At 38.2% G+C, this 15,437-nt stretch overlaps 1 non-coding gene across 1 annotated transcript; it reads left to right on the top strand.

The window, feature by feature from the left end:
* Positions 1-6,551: 6,551 nt before the first annotated feature.
* LOC133311887 (small nucleolar RNA R71) lies at positions 6,552-6,657 on the top strand. The gene has a single exon (XR_009751606.1). It is a non-coding gene; the product is annotated as a small nucleolar RNA R71 (small nucleolar RNA).
* Positions 6,658-15,437: the final 8,780 nt, after the last annotated feature.

Below are 15,437 nucleotides of genomic sequence, written 5' to 3'. Positions count from 1 at the left end.
GGATTCAGAGACAATTTAATTCATAAACATAACGATTCAATTGGGTTCCATCTACCCTTAACTACATAAAAGACTACTCTAGCATACTGAATTGAAAAGAAATAATAAAGAAAAGAGAACCCCAAGCCTCCATTGGTGTGATGTTGACTTGGTTCCTCAGCGTTCCAACGCTCCGCAACAGGATTCCTCCTTCAGTCTTGGTGTCTGGATGAGTATGTGTGGTCTGAATTGGTCTTGACCCCAAGCTCCTTATTTATAGCTTTTTGGAGTTGTATTCGTCATTAAATCTCTAATGAATCATATCAGATTTGTGGTTGATTTCATCTTTGTTTCCTTTTTTGCATTTGATATCTTGGAGATTGGTTGACGATTTTGAGCTTTAAATCTTGTTGTGGTCTTCCATCACATCTTCTTATTGGAGTTATTTCTTATCTCAATCGGAGTTGATGTGTTTCCTCTTTGTATCTTATAGAATCCGCTGCATATCTTGATCAAATCTTTCCTGGAGTTTAGCTTGGCCGTGCATGGACGTTTTAGCGTGCTGTTTGTGCGCTAAAATGTGCTTACAGTGCATTTTGTCTTCCTCCAAGCGTTTTGGCGTCCAGTAGCACGCCAAAATGTGCTCTTCAAAGTGTTTTGGTTGCTTCAGGAGCGTTTTGGAGTGCTGTTTGGCCGCCAAAACACTCATCCAGGGAGTAATGGTTGTTTTCTTCCTTTTGTGCGTTTAAACATGATTCATGGACGCCAAAACGTCCTCCTTCAGCTGGTACACACTTGAAATCTTGCTTTCTTGTGACTTCAACTCAACTTGATGTCTTCTTTTGATTCCAAAATGCCATAATAGGTATATAAAAAACCCTTGAATTCAGAATTATGACAACATGTTAGTAAAATACTCAATTACTGTAACTTTACAGTATAAAACCCTAATTTCCATGCAATTCATGATATATATCAAACATAATTAAGCCTAAAAACATGGTAAACTAAGGGTTTATCAACCATTCCCAGATTTGAACATTGCTGTCCTCAGTAATGCACTAGAATAAACTTAATGGAATCAAACAAGATTTTCAATTGCATGGAATTAATAGGCAGAATTTAATCAGAGAAATGACTACAGAGCATTCAGACTTAAGAAAAGGATGATATATCAAAGCATTAAGATCAATAATCCGTCAGTAAAAACTTTTAATGAAATTCCTTAAGATCAAGAACAGGGGAAACTTCCTGAGACACTCCCTCACTAGGTTTATAATTCACTCGCGCTCAATTGTCTAGAGGGTTGGTGTTTCTCTCTTTTTCCACTGAATCAACACTACCATAGGCTTGCTTATATTCTCGCTCTCCACAGTTCTTATGATAAATCAAGCAGATCAAGAGGTCTTTCGCAAGGTTGTAACGTGGCCTAGTGAAAGGGAGGGAAAGAATTCTCGGACAAAAGTTTAAGATCACTATTCAAATTTAAGGAACGGAACAAGTGTTGTTCGTTTCTTCCGGCTGTAAAGCTTTTCTTCTTCTTTCCAGTTCTTTATTTTTCTTCATTGAACCTTTCTCTTTTGTCACTTTCCTTCTAAGCATATTTTCTTGCTTTTTACTTCTTTTCCTTTCTTTGTTTTGAGCATTTTGCTCACTCTTCTTGATTCTAACCAACTTCCTTCTTTCTTCCTTGGGCTTTGCCTTTTTGCTTGTACTTCTTCTTCCCATTGAACGCTTGTATAGTCGAAACTCATATCCACTCCTTACTTGAAATCTGAAATTAATCTTCTATTAAGGTAAGGATTTAATTGGGGAAGTGGCTATTCACATTTAAGGGTTCTTCATGAATAAAAAGTCTAGGCTCAAGGGGGATTAACTAAGGAATAACATCAAGGTTAGCTATTTGACCATCTAGTTAGAGAAAGAACATGCCTCTATCTTCTCTACAAAATATATCATAGACTATTTTAATCAAGAAACAAAGCAAGTTCTATAGTATCTCAACAGTAGAATGCACACTCAATAGAATTTTTCTGTATAGGCTCAAAACCTCAGGGCTATGAATGTAAGGTAATTATCCTGTTTTTTTTCTCAAACAACTTCAATACCAAACAATATATTTGATGCTCTCCAGCAAGTGTACCGATCGCACAAGTAATATAGAAAGTAAGTAGAGTATCGTCTCCACAGGGATTGGGTCAAATATCAATTAATATTCCTTTCAAGAATGGATGAGTTGAAATGGTTTTTGAAAAATATTGTCGATTTGTGTAAAAGTGAGAACTAATAATAAAGACTTGTTTTTGTAATTTTTTTTATGAGAAATAGAACAATAAATTGAGAATTGATTTTTGTAAATTTGAGAAAAGCATTGTAGCTAGAGCATACTCACCTTATGATCCCACTTATTACTTTGGATTGATTTAAAAATATTCAATTATATAAATACTCAGATAATTATCATCTAAAATTAATTAGTTAAATTCCAATCCCTTGGCAATTTACCCTTTAATCTCTATTGGAATCCTAATCCCTTAGCAATCCCTCATGAGAATTAAGCAATGAACACGATAATTCAAACATCTGCAATTCAATACACATCTATTCCTAGCATGCATACGAACCGTTATCCTACCCCCTTTCAGGATGAAAACCCCAATATTCCTATCTAGGGTTCTAACCCTCAAACTATCCTCAACTATCAGATTGATCAATTCTAATAAAGAGAATATAAATACGCACAGGATAGAGATAAAGACAATTTATATAAACGAGTAAAAATAAACCAATCCGTCGCCACTTTCAGGCCTCCGGTGTAGAGTTCGTAAACTGGCGCGGGTCCGCGCCAGTGTGGTGCCGGTCCGCGCCATGTTGTTAGAAATTGTACTGTGCTACACCCATCTGGAATTGCGTTAACAGGATTTTTATAATTTTCATTTCTTTTTCCTGTAAAAACACAACCAATAGGTGAGAAATATTATTGAAAAGAAAGAATCAATATAATTAGATTATATGTATTTAAGTTGCTCTTTTATGACTCAATTCTTATCAATTTTAACACAGAAAACTACACTTGCCAGAGGCACATCAAACCATTCCCAGATTTAAACGTTGCTATCCCCAGCAATGTACAAGACTCAATCCAGGAAACAATCAATTATTCCAACATGACAATCCATAGACACTCCCAGACACAATATGTCATGCATGACTGTCCCAATATCATAAGCTTCCAACAATGTCATTAGCCTCTTAAAGATACAAGTCTACATTGATTACCCCTCACACAGATAAATAATATTCACTCACACTCAGTGTTTAAGGGTATCATGATCACTCAATCAATCACAGCTATAACACTACTATAGGCTTGATCTTATTCTCAAAAATTCTTAAAATTGAAGAATCAAACACATGCATCAATTGATCAAAAGGACTTACAGGTTGTAACTTGGCCGGGTTAAAGGGTAGGAATATATGGATAGTAGCTCAAACAAAAATGAGATTGAAAAATTGATATTATTTTACTTTAACACATTCAACTCAATGGTTTTGCTCCACTAACATTCCCACAGAATTTCGGGAATTAATTCCTTTCAGCCACCTTTTATGCACATTCATCCTTTTTCTTTTTCATACTTTTTCTTTAAGGGCACATATGAAATTTACATCCCCTAATTACTTGAACTTTGTGGATCTTACCTCAATTTTTTTGTTTTATTTTCAACATTTCAGTAATTCAATCTCAACCAAGGTAAGTCATTTGGATATAAGCTAAGCCATCAATCAAGCCACAGGTCATTTAGCAACAAATAAATTCAGGCTCAAGGGGGTTAGCAATGGAAAAATTTTCATACAGGTGGTTTATTTTGGCCACTAGCTAACAAGAACAAAATGCCTTTATCATATCAACCAATGCATGCATTACAGAGAAACAGATCAAGTTCTAGAGTGTTACAACAGTGAGGTCTCTCAACAAGAAAATTCAGTGTTTAAGCTCAAACCTCACAGCTATGGTATCAATATAAACTCAAGAAAATTGACTTCAGACATTATCAGAATTTCACAACATCAGTTTAGGAAAACGAGCAATCATGTAATCCAATTGTATCTATGCAATGTCATGCCAGAAAGTAATACAACATGCTTCCAAGAATTCAGTCAAGCACATTAACTAGATAAGCACATTTAAACCTGAGAATTACTTAAAAACATATCATTTTTTTTAAATCAAGGGCACACAAAATACTGCAAAAATAACTAAGAAAATTAAAAGAGTTAGAATATCTCCCCTGATAGAAGAATTGCAGCAGTTCTAAGATGCAAGCCTACCATTCCCAGATTTAGAGAATTGTTGTCCTTAGCAATAATTAAACCACAAGAAAGAAGAAAAACTTGCACAATGGAACAAATAGTGGCATATAGGATAAACTATAATGCGCACGTTAAAACATTAGAGAGAGATATACTAACACAAAGTAACAAAAAATACGAAACAGAAAAATAAACTAATATACAAAATCTCCGTCCGCAAGGAGATATAATCAACCCTCCATGTCATCCCATTCAGCAGCGTGGGATGACTCAGCAAATGGAGGGTCCGGTGGTACTGGATGCTTTGGTGTATGAGACCACAATTCCCAGATTTGTTCCAAACCATAAAGCCATGTTAAGAACTCTTTGAAGCATTGATTTTTCCGAGAGATAGAGTCTCGGTGTCTCTTGTCAAACTTCAGCTCCCGGTGTCTCTTCCAACTCGTATCAAAGAGTTTCACCACTTCCTTTCTCATTGCCTTCTTCTTTGTAGGATTATGCCTCCTTTGAGGCGTCCTCACCTCTTTGACATCATCTTTTAGAGTTTGAGGAAGCTCTTTCAATTCCACTTTTGAGTTACCATCTTCTTTGCAATCATATCTGCTTTTTCAGAAACCTCAACCGCTACATTTTTTTTCTTCCCTTAAGACTTCAAGACTAAAACAATTGTCTTTGTGAGAAGACTGTTTTAGAGAATCAAAGACGTGGATAGTAACGGTCTCATCATTCATTCTTAGCTCGAGCTTCCCATTTTCAACATCAATCAGTGCACGAGATGTAGCTAAGAAAGGTCTACCCAGCAAAAGAGGCATCTCAGCTCCTCCTTCCATGTCCAGCACTACAAAATCAGCAGGGAAGATGAACTTGTCCACCTTCACAAGAACATCTTCAATAATACCACTAGGCTTTCTCACAGACTTATCAGCAAGTTGAAGAGATGCTAAAGTAGGCTTCAACTCGGTGATTCCCAAGGAATTACAAACAGAAAGGGGCATCAAATTAATGCTAGCCCCTAGATCACATAATGCCCTGCCAATTTTACTGTTCCCAATTTCAATAGGAATATTGAAGCTTCCTGGATCATGACACTTAGGCGAAAACTTCTTTGTAATAATAGCACTACACTCCTCAGTGGGTGTCACCGTTTGGCATTCTTGCAACTTGTGCTTCCTTGACAACAAATCCTTCATGAACTTGGCATAATTTGGCATGCTAGCCAAGGCTTCAGCAAAAGAGATATTTATATGTAACTTCTTGAATATATCATGAAATCTGCCATACTGTTGGTTCTGAGCATCCTTCTTGAATCTTTCAGGATAAGGTACCATGGCTCGCACATATTCAGGACTCAGCTCAAACTTCTTCTTTTCAACTGGCTTCTCCACTTCAGTAGGTTTTTCAATTTCTTTTTCTTTTTCGGACTCACCTGCAGTATCTAGCTTCTTTTCAGCTTCCACAATTATGCTCGACTTTTCTGGAACTGCTGCCACTTTACCACTTCTAGTTGTGACAAACATACAATCCTCATTGGGATTTGTAACTGTGTTACTAGGGAAAGTGTCTGGAGTTCTATCAGCAACTTGCTTAGCCAGCTGGCCAATTTGATTCTCCAAATTCCTGATACTCATGTTTTTAGTATTGGCCCTAGTCTCTTCCATGAAGGCATTGGAGTGTTGAGCCATTTGTCCAACTAACTTCTCCAAATCAGAAGGTTCCTTGGTTGGGATTGGTGGAGGCTGCAGATAATTGTTAGAACTATAATCAAAACCACCTCCTTGACCTCTCCTCTGAAAATTGCTACTTCCAGAAGGAAAATTCTGATTTCTTGGAGTATTTCGTGGCGGAGGTCTTTGGTGATACCAAACGCCATTCACTTGTACTTGTTGAGGTGAATCAGAAGGCATCAAAGGACATTCATTAGACTCATGATTGTCTGGCAATATTCACACACAACAACAGCAGCTTTAGTCTGAAAACTAGCAAGCTGCATCTTGTCAAGCCTTGATGTTAAGTTTGCTACCTGCTGAGATAACAAACTGTTTTCAGCCAGCACCGCATTATTACCTTCCGGTTGAAGGATACCTATCTTAGGCTTTGTTGACAACACTTGGTTTTCGTTGGCAGCCATCCTCTCAATCAACTCAAGAGTCTCGTTTGCTCTCAGAGTTTTAATAGTGCCTCCTGCTGCACCATTCAACACCATCCGAACCTCAGGTTTGCAACCATTGAAGAAGATTCTAACTTGATTACCAGCAGTCAAGTTATACTGAGGACACCTCCTCATTAAATCCTTGAACCGGTTCCATGCTGCACACATTGATTCACCCTGTGACTGAGTAAAATTGGTGATACCATTCATCATCTGGTTGTACCTCTCCATCGAGAAGAACTCAGCAAAGAACTTCTGAGACATCATCCCATGTAGCAATGCTTGATGCAGGCTGCCTCTCCAACCAACTAAGAGCCTTTCCATTAAGAGCAAAAGGGAACAGCCTCAACCAGATCGCATCGTTCGACACCTGAGGGTGTTTGGTTGAGTCACAGATCCTCAAGAATCTGTCAACGAATCGGTGAGGATCTTCACTCTCTTCCCCTCCAAACTGAGCTCTCTCCACCAATTAAATATGAGAGGACTTGAGCTCCCAATTGTTGGCAACATTTGGCTGAGCAATGCTCGCATTGGGCCTATTGAATAATGGAGTTAGGATAGTATCCATGAGCGGATTGTCCTCTTCATTGTTCCCTGCCATGGTGTGTGCTTCTTCAAACAGAATTTCTGACTCGTCGAATGCAAGCTTCTTCCGAGCAAGTTTTCTGTATCTCTTTTCAGTCTTGGTAATCTCCTAATCAAGTGGAAATTCTGGCTCTTTACCTCGCATACAACTCAGAAAAGAGATTAGTAGCACTGTTCAAATATCAAAAACAAAAATAAATTCCAATCTTAAAGATCAAAATAAATTGATATAGAAAACGCCAATCCCCCGGCAACGGCGCCAAAAACTTGATGCTCTCCGGCAAGTATACCGATCACACAAGTAATATAGAAAGTAAGTAGAGTATCGTCTCCACAGGGATTGGGTCGAATATCAATTAATATTCCTTTCAAGAATGGATGAGTTCAGATGGTTTTTGACAAATATTGTCGATTTGTGTAAAAGTGAGAACTAATAATAAAGACTTGTTTTTGTAATTTTTTTAATGAGAAATAGAACAATAAATTGAGAATTGAATTTTGTAAATGTGAGAAAAACATTGTAGATTTATACTGAGTAGCAGAACCGGTATCTGCACTTTTCGTCAGAAAAGCGACTTCCAACATTATTAATTACTTTCTATAATTATTTAAGCCTTCTCAATAATTGATAGCTGGCTGCCCGATTGTGGTCCTTTGATCTCATATGCAGGTTCTCAGTTTTCTATTAGTGATACTCTTTAGAAGGTGGTGGACTACGTGGATGAATTGGGGCAATGGAAATGGAATTCTCTTCGACAATTGCTTCCAGATTCTGTGCTGCATCGATTTATGAATTTTCTTCCTCCTTCTAGTCAAGATGGCCAGGATCATTTAATTTGGAATGGAACGACAGATGGCAAGTTTACTGTTAAGTCAGCATATGCAATATTAGCCATCAAAGATACTACAATCCAACAGTTTCCTTAGGAAAGTGTTTGGAGATGGCAGGGGCCAGAAAGAATTCGCTTTTTTCTTTGGTTAATGGCAGGGGAGAAGCTGATGACTAATGTTTGTAGACTCTGCCGCCATATGGCTCTTTCAGATCTGTGTCCTAGATGTAATCAGTCTAGTGAAACTATCCTTCATACTATTCGCGACTGTCCACAATCAAAGGAAGTATGGTGCATGATAATGCCTCATATAAATCAGCGTGAATTTTTCAACCTCAACCTGCACAATTGGATCATTTCTAATTTAGACAGCTCAAAGGATTGGGGGATGGGGTCGGACTGGCCTCTTTTATTTGGAATCTTAGCCTGGAAAATTTGGAAATGTAGGAATTCTTGGGTTTTTGAAGGTGATCGCCAGAATGCTTATTCACTTATCCGTTCAGCAATTGGTTTCAGAGATAGTGTCGCTCTTGCAGCTAACCCTATTTTTGGAGCGGGCAATCAACCAAGGAATCACATAGAGAGATTGGTTGCTTGGTGTTGTCCTCCTGTGGATTGGGTTAAGCTTAATGTTGATGGTGCATGTGATGCTAATGGTACTAGGACTGGGTGTGGAGGAGTTTTTCGCGATGCCTCAGGAACTTGGATCGTCGGATTCTGTAAAAATTTAGGCTCAGGTACAGTTTTGCATGCTGAGTTATGGGCTTGCTTGGTTGGTTTGGAGCTAGCTTGGGATAGAGGTTTTAGGCAAGTTTGGCTCGAAGGAGATTCTCTTTCAGCTCAACAGCTCATTACAAATGGGTGCCACCATGATTACCCTGCGGCTAATTTGGTGAATCGTATTCGAAATTTGATGCAGCGAGATTGGCAGATTTATATGTCTCACATTCACCGTGAAGGAAATAGAGTAGCGGACTTTCTAGCCTCTTACTCTTATGGTTTCTCTTGGGTAATTCAGGAATTTGATTGTCCACCGTCAGGTTGTATTGATAGTCTGTATGGTGACACTATAGGTGTTCACTGGTCTAGGCTTTGTGCCTAGTTTCTTTTTGTTGTGTTTTTGTTTTAATTTCCTATTATTTCCAAAAAAAAAGAGCACACTCACCTTATGATCCCCACTTATTACTTTGGATTGATTTAAAAATATTCAATTATATAAATACTCAGATAATTATCATCTAAAATTAATTAGTTAAATTCCAATCCCTTGGCAATTTAATCCTTTAATCTCAATTGGAATCCTAATCCCTTAGCAACCCCTCATGAGAATTAAGCAATAAACACGATAATTCAAACATCTGCAATTCAATACACATCTATTCCTAGCATGCATACGAACCGTTATCCTACCCCCTTTCAGGATGAAAACCCCAATATTCCTATCTAGGATTCTAACCCTCAAACTATCCTCAACTATCAGATTGATCAATTCTAATAAAGAGAATATAAATACGCACAGGATAGAGATAAAGATAATTTATATAAACGAGTAAAAATAAACCAATACGTCGTAACAAGGGCTCACATAGGGTTTGTGACCCTAACTACAATAAAAAGTAAACTAGCCAAACATAATCATGACTAAAAATCCAATATCCATAAAAACATAAAGTAAAAGAGAAGAAGAAGAAGAACTTGATCTGCAGAATTCTCTCGGAGCACCACCGTCGTCTCTCTCAGTAGAATAGGTCTGGATCCCTAATTCTGTCATAAGGATCCTATTTATAAGCCTCTTTTCTTTCTTCCAAAAATACCCCCAGGACAACACGGTATTATTTTCTCACAACTCGGCGCCACTTGGCGCCGATTTAGCGCAAGTTTGCGCAGCGCTTCTGTCTGATATGAAGAGCCGGAACAAATTCCTCGTAAAGTGGCGCCAGTAGTCGCCATAGTGGCGCTATTTGACGCCACACCAATGACACAAAACAGGAGTTGAAGGAGAAACCGACCACTGCACCTGTGTTGGTCCTTCCTGATCCTGCGGAGCAGATTGAGCTTTATTGTGACACCTCCGAAAAGGGGCTGGGTTGTGTGCTGATGCAGACGGGAAGAGTGATTGCTTATGCTTCGAGGCAGTTGAAGCCTCATAAGAAGAACTACCTGACTTATGATTTGGAGTTGGCGGCGATTGTTTTTGCTTTCAAGATTTGGAGGCATTGCCTTTATGGCATGAAGTTTTCTGTGTTCATCGGCCACAAGAGTTTAAAGTATTTGTTTGATCAAAAGGAGCTGAACATGAGACAAAGGAGATGGATTGAATTTCTGAAGGACTACGACTTTGAGTTAAAGTACCATCCTGGCAAGGCCAATGTGGTAGCTTACGCTTTGAGTCAGAAATCTGTGAGTCTATCCAGTTTGATGATGGATGACTTTGATGTCATTGAGAAGTTTCGGGATTTGACAGTGACCTCATTGTTTGGAGGTGCACTTCTCGAAATGGAAACTGTGCGAGTTGAGAATGAGCTCATGGAAAAGATTAAAGAGGCGCAAGTGCAGAGAAAGTGCCTTGACTATGTGAAGAACCAAGACGACGTGTCTTGGAATGAGGATGGATTTCTTATGTTCCAGAAGAGGATTGTGATTCCTCGAGGTCCTTTGACTGAGGAGGAAAACATGTAAATGTGAAACCATACATATATGGTCATTACCAAAAAGAAGAAATCGAAAGGCAGGTGACATATTTTCTATCTTCTGATTTTATTAAGCACATTAACAGCCTTTACTCTTCCCCAGTTCTTTTAGTTAAAAAATAGGATAGCACATGGCATATGTGTGTGGACTATCAGGCTCTAAACAAGGTCACCATTCAGGATCATTTTCCTATGCCCACAATCGATTAATTAATGGATGAATTGGGTGGTTCTTCAATGTTCTCTAAGCTGGATTTGAGGGCTAGGTATCACCAAATAAGAATGTTGCCACAAGATATTCCTAAGACTGCATTTAGGACACATGAGGGGCACTATGAGTATTTGGTCATGCCATTTGGCTTGACAAATGCCCCAAGTACTTTTCAGACAATGATGAACCAATTGTTTAGACCATTTCTTTGCAAATTCATCATTATTTTCTTTGATGATATATTGGTCTACAGTGGAGAAATGGATGAACACATTCAACACTTAAAGATTACCTTGCAGTATTTGAAACAACATAGGTTTTTGTAAAGCTGAGCACATGTGCCTCTGGAGTGGGAGAAATTAAGTATTTAGGATACAAGGTATCAGAACAAGGAGTATATGCAAATCCAAGAAAGATAGAAGCAATGTTGTCATGGCCCACACCTAAAACAGTGAAGCAGTTGAGGGATTTTTTCATCCCAATTCTAGAGTGCTATTTTCAGGTATAGTGGAACAACATTGAAAGCCAGCACCGCCTACCATCCCCAAATGGATGGACAAACCGATGTCACCAATCGTTATGAGCAATACCTTCACAATTTCTATCATGAACAACCACAGTCATAGTCCAAGCTGCTATGTTGGGCACAATTCCACTATAACAAGCAATCCATTCAGCTATTGGAGTATCTCCATTTCAAATGTTGTTTGGCAAAAGTCCCACCTTAATTCCTTTTTATCCAAAGGGAATGGTGAAGGTTGAAGTAGTTGATACATTGTTGATTCAGCGAAATGAATTACTAGCAACTCTCAAGAAGAATCTACAACAAGCCTGCAATCATATGAAAGCAAGCGGATAGGCACAGATGTGAGAAAATTCAAGTGGGTGATTTTGTGTGGGTGAAGTTGCAACCATATCGTCAGGTGTCTGTGGAACGTCGTTGCTGTCACAAGCTCGCCAAGAAGTTCTTTGGACCTTTCAAAATCTGAAAGGTCATTAGTGATGTGGCATATCAGTTGGAGTTCCCAGAGGAAAGTAAGATTCATTCAACTTTTCATATGTCAATGTTGGCCTTGGTTTGGTCCTCCTCCAGATAAACCAGTTTTCATGCCAACATTTACTATGGATAATAAACCAGTCCAGGTACCTGTGGCTGTTTTAAATACTAAAAGAGTGCGACGAAATGGGCAACAGTCGAGGGAGTTCCTGATACAATGGTTAGATGCACCACCTGAGGATGCTTCGTGGGAACAAGAGGACCATTTACGCAGTGCTCATCCAGATTTAAATCTTGCGGACAAGGTTTTGGTCAATGAGGGAGGGTGTATTACAAAGGAGAAAAAACAGAGGATAAGGGTACCTTCCTCAAGGCTTAAGGATTTCTATTATTAGGGAAACATTATTACGTATCTTGGAGAGGAGCTGGTTATAACAGAATGGCATTAAGTGATTGGTGTGTATAACACGTGTCTTGTGGTGTGTATAACAGAGGATGTAACTGTAATAGAATTCATATAAAAGACAAAACAATCAGTGTATTGGATTCATTCTGGAATAATATCAAACAATTACCATTCTATCGATCTTTTTTCGTTTCTCTCTTTCCTGTTGCTTAGGGAGAGTGTAACAGACTGGTGCTTACTCAGCTTGAACCAATGACTAATAACAAGATGCAATAGAAAGGCTAACTGGATAATAAAGAAACAATTACATACATCTGATGTATAATCAACTACACAACAAACACAGTTAAACTAAGCAAGCTAGAGAGCTAGAGTATTCTACATACGCTTAATAAATATTTATAAGGGTTTTATAAAAATAATGTTTCAGGAAAAATGTTTTTCTTCCTACTGATAGATCGAATTTCATGCAGTGATTTTTTTTTCTAATACATGGTGGGTCCCTTATAGCATGGGTCAGTAGGAAATAATCTTTCCATCTGGTGGGCCTAAGTGAGTAGCATCCAGAACACCCTATTTATAAAGAGACATGAATGAATAAAAAAGAAGCCATAATACAACAAATCAACAATAATAGTGACCTATATATGTAAATATATATGTGCTGATGAATTAATGGTAATCTAATTGCGGGGTCGTGTGTTCTCTGGATGGGACACACCAGTGGCAACCTTTGCAATGTCCATGGCTGAAGCTTCAGGCTTCTTGTGAGAGTACAAAACGAAGTAACCTATCACAATAGTTGCTGCAAAGCCACCAATGGCCATTCTCATTGTACTCATTGGTATTTTCCCACTGAAAGTAGAATTGGCCTTGAAGGCCGAAACATGCGTGAGGGAAAAACAAAAATTTTCGCAAGCGGAACACACATGCATATCAAGATACATACTTTAAGACGTATGTCATACCTTGTTCGTGAAAACTCAAGATGATCAAGGTAGGTCTGAAGGTTTTAGACCCTCTAACGTTGATCCACACCACCCACGTCTAGATACAGGAACTCCTTCCAGTAAGGCCGCCGATTGATCACCACAATAAGGCTTGCTATGCGCTCAGTGTGTGATGCAGGAGGCTAGGTAAAAGTGTTTAGAAGAGTGAAGTGTTCTAAGAGAAAACCTCACAAGGGGGCGCATAGATGAGTAGAGAAAGGCTTGGTTGTTCACAAAAACCTAAGGAGGAACTAACTACACATTAAGCACACAAGAGGAGCCTTTTAAGTTTCAAAAACAAATCAGATTTTTCTCCCAAAAATATGATCAAAGTGGCGCCCTATGGGGAGAGAATAAGTGGAGTTGTTGCATTTCAAAAATTGCCAACAACATCCCAGAATATTCTCATGAGACTAAGTTCAAAACCTAGTCAGAAATCTGATCATGAATCATCATATAATCAGCTATATGGTGCGCCCCATATAGCCTAAAAGGTGACCAGATACATTTGAGTTAGTTGCATTTCAAACTTAAATCAACTCACTCAAATATTCTCCCAACAGACCGTATCTTCTGGAGCTGATTTTGATGATCAAATCTAGCCAAAATCAGCGCCCCATTATCCTTGGATTATGTCCAAAAGATCTCCTCCTGATATGTTCCAACAAGATCTCATCTTATCCTTTTGTTATGAAACAACTTTTCATAGCCAATTCAAATTCGAATTTCAAACATTTGAATTCAAACTTTCAAACACGTAAATTTTAAATTCAAACTCAAATTCTTAATTCAAATTCAAATTTCAAATTTCAAATTTCAAATTTCAAATTTCAAATTTCAAATTCAAAATTCGAATTTCAAAATTCAAATTCAAAATTCAAATTTCAAAATTCAAATTTCAAATTTCAAATTCAAAATTTAAACATTTGATAATTAATTTAACTAATTAAATTAATTAGTAATGTGGACTATCCAAGCCCATTACTTTGATCCATGCGCCCTCCACCCTATCTGTGGAGTTCCAAACTACTTCTTGGGCTAATAACAATTGTTAGGCCCAATACCTTTAATGCTAGAGCATCTAGACAATTAGGTGTTAGTGTGTGACCCATTAGGTCCAACATAGCCACTGACATAAATGGGCTTGGGTCCAATAAGCCCACAACCCATCTAATGACAACACAGAGCACTAGCAATGCTTTGTTGCCCCAGAACTAGTTAGATTAATGACTTGATCATCCTATTACACATATTTGGTTGCCGTATATATTTCCTTTCGTCTCGGTTACCTTCCCATAAAACCTAGGGTAAGGAAGCGTATCAACCCCTGCGGTTTAGGGTAAGCTTTATTCGAAATAGGGAATCTTCAATTTACAGACTCTAAAGGCAGATCATCTCATGATCTCTTTTACTATGCATAGATTCCCGAGTCCCTGTAAATGTCATCCTGATTTCTCCGGTTTACAGATACCCTAATCTCTCAAAGAGATTTGACGAATTCCTTCAGCTTATCACCCTATCCCTGTGTTCTTTCAGGACAAGCCCAACAGTATACCTATGAGTCTCCATGTTTCAGGCAGACGAGGTGCATAATCAAAGCATGCCTTCTAGAACACAGTCTAGGTAATAACTTCTGGTCTTAGGAAAGACATACCCAAATATAAAGAGACTACTCTAATGATACTCTCTGTGAGAGTTCCTCATAGAGTCTCTTTGTGGGTCTGTTCAGTGCGAGCTATACCCTTATAGGTCCACCCACAACTTTAGCTAAGACATCTCCATATCTGTAGCTCATGAGGTCTTTACCTTGCATCCAAATACAAGTAGATAATTCGTGCTAGTCTTACCCGAGATCACTGATCCCCATTCTCAGTGTCTCTAGACTAGGAACATAAAATTAGGAATAAACATGCAGTATCCTTGAATCCTCATGATCGTGATCTCATGACAGATACTCAAGAGATACCTATTTTATTCCAAGGGGTTTATCCAGTTACTCATATAAATATTAATAGTAATATTGAGACAAAATATGAAACAGGATAAATAGTGCTTTTATTTGCGACAATATAAAAGGTCTACATATGTCCTAATCTAATCAAAAGATTGTCTCTAGGACATCCATATACTAACACCCACGTTGGTGAAGTACCTCTGTTGTGTGTTGCCCTTTCACTGCCTCAGCTTCTGCCATCTTCACTCTTCCTGCTCCAACCATTGCTTTCTTTCAAAACTTATATAATTTTCCTATGTATATTTCTTTTATTTTTCTCTTCTGGGGTGGTTT

This window comes from Gastrolobium bilobum, unplaced genomic scaffold (genome assembly GCF_033153095.1).
Source record: "Gastrolobium bilobum isolate Gb01-03AN ecotype WA unplaced genomic scaffold, APGP_CSIRO_Gbil_v1 utg99990, whole genome shotgun sequence".
NCBI lineage: Eukaryota > Viridiplantae > Streptophyta > Magnoliopsida > Fabales > Fabaceae > Gastrolobium > Gastrolobium bilobum.
Note: the sequence above shows the minus strand (reverse complement) of the source record. Positions and strands in the feature narration are given on the sequence as shown.